The sequence below is a fragment of the Bison bison genome, unplaced genomic scaffold (genome assembly GCF_000754665.1).
Source record: "Bison bison bison isolate TAMUID 2011002044 unplaced genomic scaffold, Bison_UMD1.0 scf7180017864143, whole genome shotgun sequence".
Classification (NCBI taxonomy): domain Eukaryota; kingdom Metazoa; phylum Chordata; class Mammalia; order Artiodactyla; family Bovidae; genus Bison; species Bison bison.
Window position 1 is genome coordinate 6,559,005 of NW_011494715.1, and position 5,276 is coordinate 6,564,280.

Here is a 5,276-nt window from a genome sequence, read left to right on the forward strand (position 1 = left end):
GCTCATTCATATGGATGTATCACAGAAACCAACACAAAGTTGTAAAGCAATTATCCTCCAGTTGAAAATGAATACATTTTTAGAAAGTATATAATAGGGACTTCCCTGGTGGACCAGGGGTTAAGAATCTGCCTTCAACACAGGGGACAAGGGTTCAGTCCCTGGTCTGGGAACTAAAATCCTACATGCCATGGGGTAACTAACCCCGTGTTCTACAACCACTCAGTCTGTGAGCCTCAGCTACAAAGAAGCCTGTGCACTGCATCTAAGACCTGATGCAGCCAAATACATAAGTATTTACCAAAGTATATAGTAATGTAGAAATCACCTGATCCTATCCACTCTGAGACAACCATCTTTATGTATCAGCTGGATCTATAATCTATATATCTCTCTACATAAATATCTGAAAAATATGTATTACAAATATAAAATAATGGGATGATGTTAGGAATACTGATAACAGACCATTTCCTTGGACTATGCTAAATGTAATGATAGGTGAATATGCAGGGCATTATAGGAGCCCAGAACTGGAAGTGGGATCATGGGTGTGTGCATGCTCAGTTGTGTCCGACTCTTTGTGACCTGGTGGACTGTAGTCTACCAGGCTCCTCTGTTCTTGGGATTCTCCAGGCAAGAATACTGGAGTGGGTTGCCATCTCCTTCTCCAGGGGATCTTCCTGATCCAGGGATTGAACCCAGGTCTCTTTCATCTCCTCCATTGGCAGGTGGATTCTTTACCTGGGAAGCAGGAAAAGCTTTCTTGGAGGAGGTCCTGAAAAGATTTTGCATCCATTTCTTTTTTTTTTTTTAAGTCAACAACTTTACTAGAAATGTCTCATAGAATAAGGTAATGTAGCAGCAGGTCAGATTGTATGAAAAAATAATGTATATAAATTTGTCATGGTTGCTCTATTGACAACTAGGGCAGATTCTCCCCGACATCAGGCGCAGCAGCTACACTTGTCCGAGGCCCCTTTGCAGACACAGCCCTGGGCACATGTGGCAGAGCCCACAGGGCAGCAGGAGCAGCAGCTCTTCTTGCAGGAGGGACATCTGCAGGTCTTGCGGGTGCCGGAGCCAGCACAGCTGCAGGAGCAGCCAGTGGGGCAGGAGCAGTTCAGGTCCATTTGGAGGAAAAGCGAGGTCCTAGGTCCAGAACAAGTGGCAAGCAGATCCACTGGTCCGGTGGGAGGCATCTCTGTATCCATTTCTGTCCCTCTTCCCTACAGGCCTAGTTCTTCCAACCTAGATTTCCTGATTTCCTCACTGCTCTATCTTACTGTCTCCACTTGGAAAAATAAACTTGCCTCTTCCCACTCAAGTCAAAGAGCAACTGTATTGTTTCAAACAATGAATAAAGAGGAATATAATGAAAACCCACAAGCCTATTATCCACTTGATCAAATCTTAATATTAAGCTATCTTTGCTGAAGAATTCTCTAAAAGAAAGTACATATCACAGATGAAACGGAAGCCTGCTGTCTATCCTTCTTGGATCTTTTCCTTTCCCTCCCTCTCTCCCCAGAGGGGATCATACTCATGAATTTAGCCTTTATCATTTTCATTCATGTTTTTATGTATTTTCCACATATGCTATGTATTCATAAAAATTATAAAGTGTTGTTTTGGCCATTTGAAAAGTTTATATAAATGGTATCTTGTTGTAAATGTCCCACTGCTTCTTGGTTCTCTTGCTCAAAACTGTTTCTGGGATTTATTCAAGGTTGATAGATGTAGCTCTGGTGCTTCCATTTTTAAGTGCCATATGGTGTCACATTGTCTGAGTATCACACAATTTATTCATTCTACAGATGGGCATTGGCTTTTTTTCATTTGGGGGGACTTTTCCTTCTATTCCATACAATCAACTTTCTTATGCGTGTCCTTTTAGGCAAATATATATGGATTCATTTATAGATTTCCTTAAGTGGCTCAGCAGTAAATAATCTGCCTGCAATGCCGGAAATGCTTGGGAGATGCGGGTTCAATCCCTCGGTCTGGAAGATGCCCTGGAGAAGGAAACGTCAACCCACTCCAGAATTCTTGCCAGGAAAATCCCATAGACAGAGGAGCCTGGTGGGCTACAGTCCATGGGGTTGCAAAGAGTTTGACACACCTCAGCGACTAAACAGCAAGTGCAGCATACGCAGCTTCTAGTTTCTCATCATCTTTTTTTAAAAATAGATGCTTATTTCTTACTAGTGTAAAGTCCAATCATTGGGAAGGGGGTGTGAGTTCTTTTTCCAGGGATGTGGGCTAAAAAGCAGCTCTTTTAAAAAAAATTTATTTTTCATTGAAGGATAATTCCTTTACAGTGTTGGTTTGATTTTGGCACGCATCAGGGTGAATCAGCCATAGGTATACATATGTCCCTTCCTTCTTGAGCCTCCATCCCACCTCCCACCCTTTCACACCCCTCTAGGTTGTTGAGTTTGAGCTCCAGTTTGAGTTCCCTGAGTCATTTCCATTGCAAATGGAAAAATTTCCATTGGCTGTCTATATACGTATGGTAGTGTATATGCTTGGAGAGGGCACTGGCACCCCACTCCAGTACTCTTGCCTGGAAATTCCCATGGGTGGAGGACCCTGGTAGGCTGTAGTCCGTGGGGTCACAAAGAGTCAGACATGACTGAGCGACTTCACTTTCACTTTTCACTTTCATACATTGGAGAAGGAAACGGCAACCCACTCCAGTGTTCTTGCCTGGAGAATCCCAGGGACGGGGGAGCCTGGTGGGCTGCTGTCTGTGGGGTCGCACAGAGTCGGACTCGACTGAAGCGACTTAGCAGCAGCAGCAGTGTATATGCTTCCATGCTACTCTCTCCATTCATCTCACCCTGTCCTTCCTCCCCACCCTCTTTATCCATAAGTCTGTTCTCTCTGTATTTGCTGCCCTGCCCGTAGGTTCATCAGCACCATCTTTCTAGATTCCATATGTATGCATTAATATATGATGTTTGTTTTTCTCTTTCTGACTTACTTTATATAATAGGCTCTAGGTTCATCTACCTCATTAGAACTGACTCAAATGCATTTCTTCTTTGGCTGAGTAATATTCCATTCTGTATATGCACCACAGCTTCTTTATCCCTTCATCTGTCAGTGGACATCCAGGTTGCTTCCATGTCCTAGGTATTGTAAATAGCATAAGAACAGCTCTTCTTTCATTACCCTGAGCTCTGGCATCCACCTGATGGGCAAAGAGAATGGAAGACAGACCAGAAGTGGTGCTCATTATTTGCACTCATTCCTTTGACCCCAAATCAGTTACACTTACACTGGACTGCAAAGGAGACTGGGATAGATAATCTGGCTGTGAGCTCAGACGTAAGAGGGAATAGCTTTTTGCTTTTTTTTTTTAATTTGCTTTACGCAGCATGCTGAGATCTCAGTTCCCAAACCAGGGATTGAATCTGTGCCCTCTTCAGTGGAAGTGCAGAATCTTAACCACTGGACTGCCAGGGAAATCCCTCTCTCTCTCCACCTTTGCCAAACTTTTCATCATTAGATTTTATGTATTTTGCCAATCTGATGGGTGTGAGTGCATCTCAACATTGTTTTGCTTAGTACTTTCCTCATTGATAGAGATATTGTGTGTCTTTTCACATGTCTGTTGGCTACCTGGGTTTTGCTCTGTTGAGAACTGCCCTTAATGTCCCTTCCCATTTTTCCTGTTGGATGCTATCAGCACCTTCCCTTTGAGAAAGAGAGGAGTAGCCCCTTACAGCCAGGAGCTTGCCTGGTACCATCAGCAAGGCCTGGTGTTCCCCAGTGGAACATACACATTTCATACAATATCAAGCTTCAGACAGGGCACAGTCTGGGACCGAGCTGGACTGAGATGAAAACAACAGCACTCCATCATCATGTGTGATCACAGGCCATACATGAGCACTGTTTGAACCATAAACATCAAGCACCCTTGTGGCCAGTAGAATTCTAAGCTGCCTTAGCCCCCAAGATTCCTGGCCCCTGGTATATACACACCTTCCCCCCAGTTATTCAAAAAACATGGATCTAGGTACTATTGTAAAGGGATTTTGCAAATGTGCTTGCAGGGACTTCCCTGGCAGTCCAGTGGTTAAGACTCAGTGCTTCCACTGCAGGGGGCAGAGGTTCAATCCCTCGTTGGGGAACTAAGATACCACATGCTGTGCAGCATGGTCTAAAAAAAAAAAAAAACAAAAAGACTACAAATGTGATTACAGTCCCTAATCAGTTGATCTTAAGATAGATTACTTGTTGTTGTTCAGTCACCCAGTTGTGTCTGACTCTTTGTAACCCCATGGACTGCAGGATGCCAGACTTCCCTGTCCCTCAGTAGCCCTGATCTAATCTCAGGACTTTTAAAGCAGAGAGTTTTCTCCGACTGATTGTAGAAGAGGAAGTCAAGGCCTCTTCCCTTGCTGGCCTGGAGGAGAGCAAACAGGCATGTGAGGGACTGCCTCCGAGGACTTCATGTAGCAAGAAACACAGGGAGCCTTGGGGAGCAGAGATTCACCCCTGACCAGCAGCCAGAAGGACATGGGGACCTCAGTCCTACAGCTGCAAGGGAGTGAATCCTACCAACACTCAGAGGTCGTGGAGGAGCACTCTGTGCCCAAGCATAGCCCCACAGCCCTCCTCCAGGGAGCTCCGGAGCTGTCTTGTTTCTGACCTACAGAAACTGTGAGATAGTGGATTGGGATTGCTCATCACCACTAAGTCTGTGGTAATTTGTTACAAAGCAAAAGATGACTAATGCCCCACCTCCCAGCTCTATGACTGCCTGCTGCTTCATTGCCACTTACAGCTTAGACTCAGTCCAGTCTTCCTTCCTCCTGCATAAGATTTCTTAAGATGGCCAGTCATAGAACTGCCTCTGCTTCCCGACAGGGGAAGCCTTGCTTATACCTTCACCCAAATCACCTGACACAAACCCAAATCCTACCATGAGCCCTTTCTCATCACCCTCCTACTGGGACACCCCATGGTTTTCCATGGTTATGGTCCCCCTCCCTGCAAGGTGTGAGAAACCCAGTGTGTTCAACTACCATCCTTTGTTTCTGGTATCTTTTTTTTTTTTTGGCTGTGCTGCTGCATGGAGTTTTCTCCAGTTGCGATGAGCAGGGGCTACTAGTTGCGGTGTGCAGGCTTCTCATTGCGGTGGCTGCTCTTGTTGCTCTAGAATATGCATGCTCCGTAGTTGTGGCATATGGGTTTAGTTGCTTCATGGCATCTGGAATCTTCCCGGATCAGGGATTGAAGCCATGTCCCCTGCACTGGATGGA

The 5,276-nt window shown here is 45.1% G+C and overlaps 1 pseudogene; it reads right to left on the bottom strand.

Moving 5' to 3' along the window:
- Window positions 1-851: 851 nt before the first annotated feature.
- LOC104988837 lies at window positions 852-1,184 on the bottom strand (annotated as a pseudogene).
- Between the last annotated feature and the right edge of the window lie 4,092 nt (window positions 1,185-5,276).